The sequence below is a fragment of the Strix uralensis genome, chromosome 4 (genome assembly GCF_047716275.1).
Source record: "Strix uralensis isolate ZFMK-TIS-50842 chromosome 4, bStrUra1, whole genome shotgun sequence".
Classification (NCBI taxonomy): domain Eukaryota; kingdom Metazoa; phylum Chordata; class Aves; order Strigiformes; family Strigidae; genus Strix; species Strix uralensis.
This window is the reverse complement of record NC_133975.1, coordinates 101,086,861-101,100,921: the sequence shown is the minus strand read 5'-3', so window position 1 is coordinate 101,100,921 and position 14,061 is coordinate 101,086,861. Positions and strand designations below refer to the sequence as shown.

Genomic DNA, 14,061 nt, shown 5'->3' with positions numbered 1-14,061 from the left:
TCCTGTATTGAAATTTATTGTTTATACTAGTGCAAAGCCTGAGATAGTTGAAGTTGTCTAAGCACCAATCTACTTTTGATAAAGTCCATACATTCAGCTTTTGTTAAAATAATTTTTAAAAAATTCATTAAACTTCTCTAGCATTAAGGAAAGCTGACTGTCAGTCACCAGTAATTGAAATTGTATAATTTTCAGGTATCTGAGTGGAAAATGCCTTTGAATCTTTAAACAAGTGTCGTGGTCTAACAGTCTTCCCCTAATCTCCTCACCTTAACAGCACCCTCCAATTAAAAACTAACTAAATAAAAGGCTCTTGCCAACACCCCCCAAACAGGGTGGCTTCCTAGCCTTATTGTCATGTGAGTTGTAGACAGTTTCTGATCTGTTTAGTAGTATGTAAGTAGCCACTGGCTGTAACTAGGAAAAAAAAAAAAAACAAACCACACAACAAACTGTTTCTGCCTTCTCATGTTAAAAGCAGCGTTTTTATATGGCTGTAATGTGTTTTGTGCTTCTTAAAGCTTGCTCATTTCCCTGTAGTTTGTGTAGTGATATGCTGCTAAGTTTACTGGAATTCTAGTTCTGATTTGTGACCTTATAGATCTTTTTTCATTTTAATCTTAGTTTTGAATTTCATAGGGATGCAGTACTTAACTTTGGATATACTATATACTTTGCCAAGGAGTCACTATTTTACAGAGAGGCATTTAGCCACTTTTTTTTTTTTTTTAAATTGTTGTTGGAGCAGCAGAGGAGGACAATGTCATCAAGTCCTGACCTAGATGAGGCTCTCCTTATGGGGCTTTAAAGTCCTTACTGTTGCCACCCTGACAGTCCGCATCTCAACTTGGATTTGGGACTGGGCAGGATCTCTATTTACTTTATGGTTGCATCTGCCTCAGTCACATTCTGGTTTATTCTCTGACTCTATTATGCATTGTGCATGCTTGTGTGCACTTTCTCTCTATTGAAATATGTCAGGGAGTACAATCTTGTTCTGTCCCAAAGACAGAGATGGAAGCTTTGTGGTCTAACAATGAACAGAGGTAATAAATATTATAAAGTTCAGTCTTGTATAAGCATATGATATGTACTTTATGGATGCACATTAGTTTGTGATTTTGTTATTGGAATAGCTTTTAAACTGAAATACAAGCCCTTCTTACTGTGAAAAGCAACTGTTGTATGATTGGCATGTTGTAGTAGAACAAATAAGCAACTTTTGTTTTAGTTTTAGTCTTCAACTGAATGTCTTGTTTGCCAGTATTTAGAATGTGTTATTGTGGAGGAGAATAAGAGTGTCAGTGTTTGCTTTCCCCCAGATCTTCAATATATGATGTAGTGATAAAAGGCTTAAAAATATATAATCGCTAGTATTTCTAATTCCATACAGAAGACTACAATGGAGTGTGATGCCAAAGGGGAAATTGTTATTAATGTATCTTTCAAAGCATATTTTTGCAACACTATTATAAATCTAGTTCTGCAACATGCAGTGTCTTAATGAGGATGTCTTGTCATATTAGAGTGGTAAAATAAAACTGCCTTTTAAATAAGTTATTGTCAAGTCATAGGATTTGTTTTCTAGGGCAGATTACCAATGAACATGCTGGTTGTGTGTCATCTTCTGGAAGAATGGAGTAGTAGTTTTTCATGTAACTTCACTTTTTGATTTCAAAACACTGAGCAGGTGTTTGAAGACTCGCTTCTACTGTACAAGTTTTTGTTTTTAACTGTTTAGGCACTGTAATTTTGTAATTAAACACTTAATTGTCTAACTTAGACAATTTAGTTTAAAAGGTTTACTGAAATGGCTTTCCAAAAGCATATGAAATTGCACATATGTGTGTGTTAATATATATATATTAAAAAAGTAGGAGTTCCTTTGCAAGTTAAATGCTTTTGAATAATTTCCCACTTGCATCTACATAATTTTGGATGACTTTATTCACTAAGTGAAACATTTTCTATAGTTACATTTTAGTTATGAAGAACTTAAGTGCTGCAAATAACTCCACAATAATTTTTCTCCCTTTTTCTGTTTTCATATGTATAAGAGCAGACAGACTAAATAATTTGTAATGTATGTGGACCTTGTCTTCTGTAAATCATTTTCTTCTGTTTCAGTTTTAGTAGTTGAGAAACAGGAAATACTGCACAACTGCTGTTCTTTATTACTGAAGTAGAAAGCAAACATGGGAAGAAAATCAACATGATTAAAAAATGTTTCAAATACACTTGTGTCTTTTATACTGAACTGTACTTTCTTTAAAAGAAATCAAGTGAATGCACTTGAACTGCCACTACTGCATGACACTGAATATTGGCATTCTATTCTTTACTAAATTTCAGTTCAGCAATCTCTCAGTGGGGAATTCTTTGGATGTGAAGTCATTAATGCAATATTTATGTTAAGGAACTCAGCTGAAATGGGAATTCAGTAATACCAATGTATAGGTTGCCAGTTCTGTTTTGATAGGTTAATTAACTGAAGTTTGTGAGTTTGAGTATGCTTATTGATCATAGTTCTAAAAAATAGCAGTTGCACACAACATCCTGCTACTTTCTTCCTTTCGAGCTCTTGACCTGATTCCTCCTCCTGGTCATGACCAATGTATGTTCTTAAAGAATGAACAATATATGTTCATGTCCCCTGTCTTATCTTACTTTTTTCCAGGTGTACCAGAATCTTAGTGTGAATTTTAGAATTTAAAAAAAAAAAAGATGGTTAAATTGAAATCCTCATTGTAGATATTGACCCTTAATAGAGGTAGAACTTCTTTAAGTGTGCTACTGTGAAGGTGACCTCAAGTTAAGCAAGGATTTTGTTGTTTGTTTTGTTCAAAATCTTTTTTTAGTGTTAAAAAACCCTCGCCCCCTCATTGCACCTAAATGTTTCTACTCCAGTATATGACAACTCCAGAGTCTTCCTTAAAATTAACATTTTAGGAGTGAAATAATAAAGAAGACTGTAGACTGTATATCTTTCATACTCTTTAAATTTCTCTTCATTTTAGGTAAATATTGCCAAAGAGATGAGCAGTCATCTGTTTTCAAATACCTGATGGCAATTACAAAATAACAATATGTTCCCTTCTGCAAAACCATGTGTAGTATGGGAAAATTAAATCAAATCCCTGCTTTAAATATTTTAAAATTTCACATGTGCTGTGCTATATTACAAAATATTATTTCATACTGTGAAAGTATATGGAAAAGTCTAGGATACATAACCAATAAAGCACACCCACACATTTGTATATCAATGGGAATTATGGGACTATACTGAAATTGTCAGAGTCTATAATAATTGTGATTATATGTGTGTATGTATTTTTTTCTATGTATTCTTTTAAGATATAAGGAATAGATTCTTTTAACATTTTAATGGAAATTGTCTTCCAATAAAAATAAGACCTTCAGTCTCTTGCAAAATGATAGCGTGGATATATAACCTTGCAACCCTTAGAAGGAAATTCTGTTTGTGGCTATGTGTAGAAGAGAGAAACTTAAGGGAAAAAAGTTGAAAATAGTTGTATTACTGCAATAGAATATATAAATTGGTTCTTCTTTATGGCATTCTATCTTGTAGTAACAGATGTAATTTCTCTACAGAAATATTTTTTCTGTTATCTGTTCGATCATGTTAATTGTATTGGGAATAAATACATGAGTACCCAAATGTTTTAATTCCTCTCTGACAAATGGAGTAGTTGTAGTACAGTGGTATTTGCATTTGTTTAAATGCATATTTGCTTCACTGAAAGATTTGCGTTACTCAGTACTTTGACCTCAAATTTATATCCATTTTAATATTGAGGAAAAAATTGTGAGAAAAATGTTGCAACCCAAGCAATTTACTGTTATCTTTCCTGAACCTTTTGTCATCGAATTTCCCCAAAACAACTGAATTAAATGGGATCTGAAACAAGTTTAAATATAATATTTTGATCTTTTCTTAAAAGTAAATTTATTATTATCATAATGAGTAACCATTTTTAACATAGTACATCAGTTTCATGCATTTAGTAAAATATTTGGCAGTCAGAGTTCCATTACAAACTATAATCATGCTGCTAAATAAACACTTAGATGAGGGAGTTTTTATACTTCGTATGTGAAGTTCAAATTATGGTATTTGCAGAATTAGGGAGACAGTCCTGCAGTGTTAAAACACCAAACCAGGCAAGGTAACTAGACATCCATCTCCATCAACTCCATAAAGTAGTTTTAAATGAAAGGTAAATCTGCATTAAATATATTAGGAAGATTTTAAAAATTTTTTTTGGTGAGAAAGTCTAGATAGAAACATTTCTTCATTAAGCTTGAGTATTATCTATATTCAGTGGGTTTACAGAACACCTAGTGTAAAGGGTGAAGCAAATTATCTCAGATCATAGGAATTATGAATATAGAGAAGGTACTGGTAGTAATACTGAGGTGTTACTACTTTTCCTACTGAGAGAAAATATTTTTCTTCCCACAAAAAATAAGGAAAATAAACTTTTTCAGCTGATTTACTGAACTTGTAGAATGAATAAATACATATATAACATATACACTCACACCTAACCTAAATTACTGTGTATGTGCCATCATAGCTGAAAAGAAAATTTATTTTCAACTTCTGAGAAGGCTTTTGTCTTTACTGTCAAAAAAAGAACTCTCCAAAAGCAGATGTTGGAAGTGAAGAAATCCTCAGCCTGTAGAACTTGATCTGTTCCTTTAACTGCACCAATCTACGTGGTTTCACTTTACCTTCATGCTTTGCTAAAAAAATAAGTAAAGCACATCATTTTATCTGTTTTCTTGATAGTTTAATTATTATTTCTGAATATTTATTTTACCTTGTCTCATGACTAGCTCAATTTCTATTGCAGTTACAGCAATAGCATTTTCTAATGGATTTAATTCTTGGACAGTTGCCATCTCTTGCAAAGTTTTGAAATTTGCACAAGCATCTGATAAAGCTACTGATTGCATATTTGACATGAAGATTTACAGAACCAGAAAATATACACATATATGTACAAAAGTTTGTGACTCACTTTTTCAAAAGATCTTTTTTCTGCTTTTTAATTCTTGTACTGTTTTCATGAAGACTATTTGGATTTGTTAGACTCTAAAATACAGCCTGTGCTTTTATTCATAAGTCTAGTTGAACGTAATTAATACTGAGAAGAAAATTCTTGATGTTAGTGTTCTATAGCTCCTAAATTGTTCCCCTTAAAGACTTAATTGTTGATGTAGTAACCATTAGTATATAGTGCTTTTCTTCATTAACCAAAGAACTTAACTTCAAAACAAGAAAATCTCAGTAATTTACTTTCCTGCAAAATTGTATTAGAGTTATTTTTAACAACCACTTTATTTTTTGTCCCTATGAATTACAAAAATAAACTAAAATCAAAAATCCTACTATGAAATCAAAGGTTCCCAAGCACATAGTTAAAGCCCTATCAGTATAAGTGTTCTGTAAGACAAGTGTAGTGTTTAATTTTGCATAAGATTCAAGACTGCAGATACAAATCTAAAAATTGTTGTAATTGCTATTTCTCACTTTTGTTAGGGATATTTTGTAGTGCTTTTGCTTTTAAAGCATCATCTTTCATTGTGGAATCTTAATTTTACCTTTAAGTCTTCCTAGGGCAGCTCTGTTTAAACGTCTGTTTTAATTTCTCATTTCCTTTAACATATTAATCCTCTACATCACTTTTGTAGTGGATGAACAGTTAGTAAGATGAACAAATCAAAGGCCTTTGGTGGTGTTCATCTAGTTCCAGAGTGCTTTGGAAGTTAACAAGTCTCCGTTTCTCTTTAGCAAGAATATTGTAGGTATACTGGTTGAAAACAAAGGCGGCTTTTCTTTTATTTTCCAGAGAACTGAATACAGCATTAGAATTTTTCTGTTATTCACTAGTTTTCAAAATGAGCTGCAAAGCATATTAGTTCATGCATTCCTAAAAACCTTAGCTCTTTTAGACTTGAGAGAACTAGTTCAAATTAGATATGTTTGTTAGAGAAGAGACAGCATATGAAGTCTTGTAGTCATTACATAGGCAACAAAAGCAGATACTTCAGTTTCAGAAATCTGCAGAGCAGTGACATGGCGTTCCATTCAATTTTTTACCAGATATCACAGACTGGAAATGTGAGCTTTGGCTGATACTGCTGGGAAGGAGAGTGCGGCAGGCAGCTGTAATTCCCATCCTGTAAAGGTACTGATACTTAAAGTCTCTGTAGTCCAAATTGGTACACAAAAATACAAAAATGTTGAATTTGGACCTTAGATCTTATTTCAAAGTTCATTTTCTGCCAACCATTCTGTGGATACGTTTACAATTTTTTGCTTTTTAGATATGAGTAAGGAGAAGATACTTTGGAGTTGCTTGCAGGTTGCTTCCTGAAATACTGTTTTATAACAAGCAGATAACACTGTGTGGAATGCAGTTCCAGTGTTTTCCTAGGGTTTGATTTGAACAACAGATTTCTGAAGTCAATGATACCCAACTGATTTAAATTAGGCCAAAATTTTATTCCATGTACTTGTAAGTTTGGTTGCTCCAAAATCAAGTTAACTCTCCTCATTGATTTTTCTGCCTCAGAAAATGTAGCTCAGTTTTGAGTCTTAACTTATTCTTAAAGAAAAAGATTTTCTAGTTTTAGAGTGATTCTTAACAGTGTGATGTTGCTGAAGGGTATTTCAGTGCAGGGCAAGCTGCAGACAGTTGTTCCAGTACATTCATTGACCATTTCTTGATAGCATCAGGTTTGTCTGCAGTACTATAACAATTACAATTATGGTCCCTACAGGAAAGATTCATAGCAAAAAGTAAATTTATTTGTGGAATAATATTTTTTTTGTGGTATTCTCTTAAGGAATCATAAAGCCTAGAGAGTAACTGAACATTAACATGACTCCATCTACTGTAAAACCCATTCCGTTTTATATATTTTCAGGGAGTATGGAGTGGCACAGGAAGGAAATGGCATATCGCTGGAAAGTTGCTCTAATTCAGCACAGGATTCTTGTGAGAAATTCCTTCTAATATTACATCATCCTATTCTGTTTTTCACAATTTACAGTCTAATTTCTTCATTTTTTTATGCCACTTTTGTTCATATCAGTAACCACATGAAAATAAATTTAGCAGGTTAAATAGGCTTTCATCAGTGTTAGTAGTGCACATCTGATAGCATGACAATTTATTACTATATATATTGTCATACTGTGTTATGTGAGGGCTTATGGGTTTGGTAATAAAATTATTTTTCCTTTTTAATAAGGTTTGCTATTTTTTAACATTACATTTCACTGGTTAACATGAGATTCAACATACAAAAATAAGTCTCATCTGCTTCCACTCTGATGTTTCTGATAATAATATAAATAGCACTTCAGTACAAGAAAACAATAGTGCCTTTGCAAAAAAAAACAAGAAAAGGAGTGAAAAAAGGCAATTCAATAGTTGCTTCAATTATATGTCAAGATTTTTTTTTTGCTTTGATTCTGTTTTCTTTTGCCTGAACTTACTACTTTTGTCTAGTTTGTGATTGCTTATCAAACTCTGTAGCTTTAAGGAAAGTACTCTTCCTTTTCCTGTTCTATGACAAAAGAGGACCTGAAAGATTTTTTATTTTTATAGGTACTGACTTAAGGCCAACAGTGACACTAACAAAAGACATTTTCAGGTATAATAGCAAACCCATTCTGTAAAACTACCCAAAGCATGAAAACTTAAGATTAGGTTTTCATCACAGATTTAGAAAAACGTATACATAACATGAAGAATATCTTTTAATTAAGGAACTCTTTTATACTGCTTTATTTTTCTTTAGGTAGTTGGCATTTGGAGATGATTCATTAATTAAGATAAGCATGAAAAACTATGACCAGCTTTATAACCTTTTTTTGAACTCTCTCTGCAGTTTCATAAACGTAGTGTCAGGTGGAAGGTATCGGTGCATTTTTTTCTTCTATCTGCAATCCCCAGAAAAAAAGTGTTTTTCTATATGTTATTTTGTGTTTGGCAAATATAAGCTGCATTTTTAATGCAATTTGCACAAAGCAATCCTATAACTGGGTGCATAGTGTACACCAACACTGAGTTAATCCTATCTTCCTTTTCTTTGAAGCTTATCCATTCAAGCTTTTGTTCTATTAGTTAGTGATTTACTCTTGTTAAAACTGTATTACTTTACAGTTTCGTTCTCGCTTTCTCTGTTCTTCTTCCTGAACCACGTATGTACGCAACTTGTTCACACTCATTTCAGTTACTGAATTCTGTAGTCATGATCAACTACAAGAAACTGTTATCCATTTGTGACTTTGTCTTCAAATATCTCATATTATTTGGTAGATTGCCAGCCATCATCTCATTTCAGTCATTTCAGTGTGCCAGAGATTTGCTTCCTAAAATTCTTTATTTACTTGATATAAGTGATCTTACACACGGATTTGGTCAGGATTGTGTTATTTGTTTCTTGTGATTCCTCACATATTTAGTTTTCCTGTCCCTGATTCCTAGGACATCTTGTCTTGACTGTGCTCATCTTCTTATAGATACTCTACTTGGAACTTGAATAAATAATTTTAAAGCTGATCTCCGTTCTCTTCACAGACACTTCTTACCCATTTTTGGTTACTGCAGATAACCTACACTTTCAAGACTGTAAATTGTGTGTCTAATTGCATAGCCAATCTATGAAATTTCAGATGGCATGTGTCTAAACTTTGCTGTTTGTTTGTAAAAACCTTCAAATGCTTGTTCTTCTTTACAGGTTACCAGAGCCTTATCTAGGTCCTTAACTTTTGTTTCTTCAAAAAGCTACTTTCAGAGTCATTTGACTAAGATCTTTCTCTGATCACACCACTTCAATTTCATTGTTTTCTAATTCTATATCATGTCATATGCAAAATGTTGTTCCTGCTCATCAGTTTTCTATATTTGAACTCCTTTCCTAGAAAGATTTTTATTGTGTTGGACTCACAGCCTTTGTTAATAACTATATTTGCCCCAAACTCTGTGTGTGATCCCTTGCATGAAGAAAGTTCTTCTCAAAAACATTTGAGCTTTTATATTCTTTTCCAAACCTATTTGTAGAATCTGTTTTGATTGTGAAGTTATAAATGCTGAAGATTATAGCTGGACAGGTGCCATACCTTATGAATTATGAGTTACTACCACTTTCCCTGTCCTGATTTTAGAGTAAGCCACACAAAAAAACTACAAAACATATATATTCAGATATTTCAATCTCATTTTTATATACTTCATTAAGTGTATGCATTCACTTTTACTCTCAACACTGATACTTTTCTCCTATTGCTTTAAACATCTTGTTCCATCTCTTTTCTGCTAGAGTATAGGTCAACATGTTTCCATTAGTATCTGCTGCCATGAGGTTCAGTTGTGAGGGAAACGGAAAGAATCTGGATATGAATACAAGCAGCTAATTATAAAATCAACATTAAGCTGGAATAAACTTCTGAAACTCATAAGTAAAACTGAAGGATGAACTTATCAATGCAAAGAGTTGTTTTTTCTTGCCATTTGCAGTATTTTTGTCCCATTGCTCTAATTGCGTAGAAGATTCAATAGTAAGGATTACTTGGTGTATATACTTTAAATATCATTATATTGTGATTTGTAATAGAATATTGAAGTGCACAGAAATCACATGATATTTTGTCTTCTCTAAGGTATTACTGATCACATACAGAAGTATGCTACTCTTCTGAAGCTCTGCTTTGTGGACTTATGTTGAGTTTTGTTCATTAATAACTGCCATGTAATTAAATTGGGAAAATGGCTGTTTAGCACATAAAATTTGATACTCTTCTTTAGAATAGATGAAAAGTTTCGTGTTCGAACGTTTTAGTTTTATGTTTAGTGTATTAGCGATGTTAAGAATGAAGGTATTTTTTACATTTGTCAGTGAAATACTTTAGTGCAGAAATACATCTATATCTGAATATCAAGTATATACAAATAGTTGCTATTCTGTATTTTCATACATTACAATTTAGTTTTCAAGGTCATGGTTTTTAGAATACTTTTCTAGAAATGTATAAACATTGAGTTTTCACAGTGTTGAAGTGTTTCAATATGCAGTAACCTCTTTCCTTCTGCTATGTGGCTTATAATAGTTATTTTATGCTGATTTAATGTCTTCCTTGAGAATACTTTCAAGGACATCTTTGATTAGATTGATCAGACTTAATGAATATGTATATGTATTGGACTAAATTGTAGGTTGCATTTAAAAATAAACTGTCCTGTGTGTATCATATTATAGTAGATTGCAGTGAAAGAATGGGGCCATCCATTCCAAATGTAAGATTAAGTAACTTCAGCTTAATTCTATCTTGAAACATTGTAAAAATAAACCCTGTAATTCAGAAGTTAAATCATTCATTCTAAAATTTGAAATTAACCTGTGTGTTACTTACAGAGGTACAATTTTTTCTTGCCTTTTTTTTTTTCAATGCCAGTTAAAAGTTCTATATGGTTAAAAGATGAACTTTTAGATTAAACAGGCCTGGACCTTAGGGGACAGATGTTTTTAATATGAGTTAAATAAAATGTGCCTGTCTGCTCTGTCAACTTGTTGCTAGTTGATACACTATTTAAACTTTTTGTTGAAAGTAGGGGAAGGTACACATGGAAATGTTTTAGAAGGAACGTTCTGCTTTTAGACAGTACCTTAGTAACTTAAGAACTTTTCTAACAGTCTCATATGGTGCAGTGTAAGATGCTAATAATATGTGTTTAACTGACAATCATTGTAGTTTAACTGAAAGAGCTCTTCTTCCTTTCTAATGCCTTTGTTCATCCCACTTCAAAATATTTGAAGTACTATGGGAGCATTATACTGACAGATGGCATTGTGAAATGACTTTATCAGATTTCCATAGAGGCTCTGTTTTTTGAAGTTTGCTTTCTACCTGTCATTCCTGAAAACCAAGTATGACGTTAAAGACTCAATCATTTAAAAAAAAAAAAAAATCTCTAGCCCGAATTAAGGCTCATTACACAAATTATGCATTCATTAATTAAATTAAAAAGGACATTAATTAATTAAAAAGGACACTTTTTAAACAAATTCTGCTCTGAGCAATATTTCTGCAACTTTCAATAAGGCTTAGTTGATATTTATTGAGCAAGTCTATTCAGGATGAATGGGCTAGAATGGTTTCTCAGCTGTGTTCAGGACTGGCAGATACCAGACTAAGAGAAATTCTAGTTATTAAATCAGTCATTTAAGATCCAGAACACAGAAATCAGATTTGCTTTGTGGAGATTAAGGTTTCACTCCAGTGTGAAGTCTCACTGTGAGTAGAGTTTAAGCAGACATTAAAATTTGAAATGGAAAACGAAGATGCCAGTTGATCAAGAGCAACTCCGTAGTTGTGAAATGCTGTAATACAGAAAAATTATAAACCTTTTGTATTGATAAATCCCTCTAGTAGTTTATTTCATGAAATAAAACATTATTAAATTATTTTTAATTATTTTAATAGGGTTGCCACTTGTGAAGCTAGCTTCACTTCTATTTCAGACCACTATAAAACTGATAATGTAAACAGATTGGGAAGATATGTTTTACCCAAATATTAGTGAACTGAGATTTATATAATAAGTGTTCATGAAATAACAGAAACATTAATAATGTTTGTTTAATTTCATCATCCCATCCAAAGCTGCATAACAAACCAATCAAACAGTTAAACAGTATTGTATTCATTTTATAAAAATCACATCCTAAGGATAATGCTTGTTCTATAGGAATTTTAACAGCCATTAACATGTTTGTTCAGATTATGGAGTTTATAGATTCTTTATTGTAGCTAAGGTAATCAGCACAGCAGTACCATAAAGAATGAACCAACATCACCACAAAAAACTTGTGTGTGTGTGTGAGAGAAGGAGAAAATTAGCTGGCAAGTAAGCATGTTGACTACATGAAAATGCTTTTGGAGGAGTTGGCAACATCAGGTTTATGGTTTTCAGCAAAGGATTTCAACCTAAAATAAACTGCCTGATGACAAATGTACAACAATTGTTAATATAAACCAGACTAATGTTTTTATCATGTGACACTGGAGACATATATTTTTGTAAAGATGATGAAATCTGATAACAAAAGGTTCATAACCTATTAGATATAGAAAATGTAGAATCATGCATCTACTAACTTTCTACAAAGTATTGTAAATTATCTCAAAAATATATTTTAACTAGGAGTCCCACTAGGATTTGGTATCTTTTATAATTTCTATGCAGAGCTTTAAGAAACTTTCTTAACTTTAAAATGGAAATGTTGTTTTATAGTGTTCTGTGATATATTTGAAAATTGTTGTTTCATTCTGTTTTTGTACTGTGGTAAATTAATAGCTGTACGTATAATAAAATATTTTAAATGTTGGTATCAGCAGTGCTTTTACACAAGCTAATTTTGTGCAAAATTTTTTTGTTATGATGCTCAGATTTTCTTTCAAAGACAGTGTATTTGATGTAAACATTATTGAAAAATTAATTCTAAGTATCTGTAAATTAACTGTTATTTATGGACTTCATATGAGCATATATTTACTATAACTGTTTTCCAGAATATTGCTTTTACATTCATATGTTTAACTTTGTAGTCATTGAACTGGATTTTTAATACATTTAAAAGCCTCTACACACATTTCCATTTAGTTAACTTCAGTTTTAGCATATTATGTTTTGTGTACTTGTATTTTGTATGAGTCAGCCTGCCTGCTTAATACTGACTTTTAAAATTTTTCATTGCTTTGCTGACAATTGTAGCCTTTTTTATTTTCTTGATATATTAAACTGATTTATATTTTAAAATATGATGACATAGGTTGAACTTCCTTCAAGTGCAGGTAGCTTCATAATATTGAAAAATTCTTGCTATGCGACTGAAAAGAAAGAACCTGCCTGTACTGTGTAAGTGGAATAGCACTTGGGTTCTCTGTATGCATACTTTACATTCTCTCTCTTCTGTCAGAGATACATCTTGATTCCTCAATTCTATCTTCTTGTGTAATGACTTAGAAGACATAAAGTCTGTCCTGACCAATTTTGCAATGACCTTGTACTGATTAATGAAATCTGTTCTGAATAATTATCCTTTAAATTACACTTCATCTGTTGAGTTATGTTTTTAACACAAAGTCTGACAATGTGTAAAATACAAATGGTTTTTCAATAATAGCTTACTCAAGCTGTATAATGATTTCTGCTTTCCTAAGCCATAGATGAGGAAAGACCTCCATGTTCAGGAAGGACAATACCATGTGTTGAACTTGAATGTCTGTATTGCATATGTGTCAATAAAGTTGAATACATATGCAGATTGTGTTCTGCTGAAATCTGTGATTGAAGCCTTCTGCATTACTATGAGTTTTTGCAGATTTTCATCTTAAGAAATACACCTATTACAAGCCCATTTCTGTCAAACTGAAATGTGTACAAATGTGACAGAAACTCTGTTTAGTAATGAGCAGTTACAAAAGAACCACTATGTCCTTTTTATTTATTGTTGGAGCTTACTCCATGAAACTTCTAGTTCTTGTATTAGAAGAGAGAATGAATCAGTCCCTTTCCTGTGCCTTCATGATTTTGCAGACATCTGACAAGTATTTCGTCATTCCCAGATTTTGAGGAGTGTAAACTTATCTTAACTCTTTTACTAGAAGTCAGCCTATAGATTTAACTGTCCCTTTGGTCTCTTCTGAATCCTTTCCAGTTCTAATGCATCCTTCAGAGACAAAGGGACCAGAGCTGAATACAGTTTAAACATACAAAAACCCTTTTATGTCATCCTATGTTGTGTCATACTCTTTCTATTTTATATTCCTTTCTTAGAAATTCCTAATATTTGATTTTTCTCTTTGACTGTTAACACTGATCCAACATTTATGGATATCAAAATGCAAAATTTCACTGTTGAGTGAGTGAAGTAATGGTCAGTTCAGAGTCCATTATTTTTGTTTGTGAAATTAGGATTGTTTTTCTCCTTTGTACATCACATTTGTGTACATAGAAT

At 32.2% G+C, this 14,061-nt stretch overlaps 1 protein-coding gene across 3 annotated transcripts in view; it reads left to right on the top strand.

Moving 5' to 3' along the window:
• NOVA1 (NOVA alternative splicing regulator 1) overlaps positions 1–14,061 on the top strand; it is a 155,778-nt gene that overhangs the window by 53,132 nt on the left and 88,585 nt on the right. Inside the window, exon 1 of one of the 3 annotated variants that reach the window (XM_074868209.1) lies at positions 6,973–7,031. The exons of the other annotated variants lie outside the window; for them this stretch is intronic. The gene's annotated coding sequence lies outside the window, so the exon portion shown is untranslated. Of the gene's footprint in view, positions 1–6,972; positions 7,032–14,061 lie in introns of those variants that run through there. 3 annotated transcript variants of the gene reach the window in all.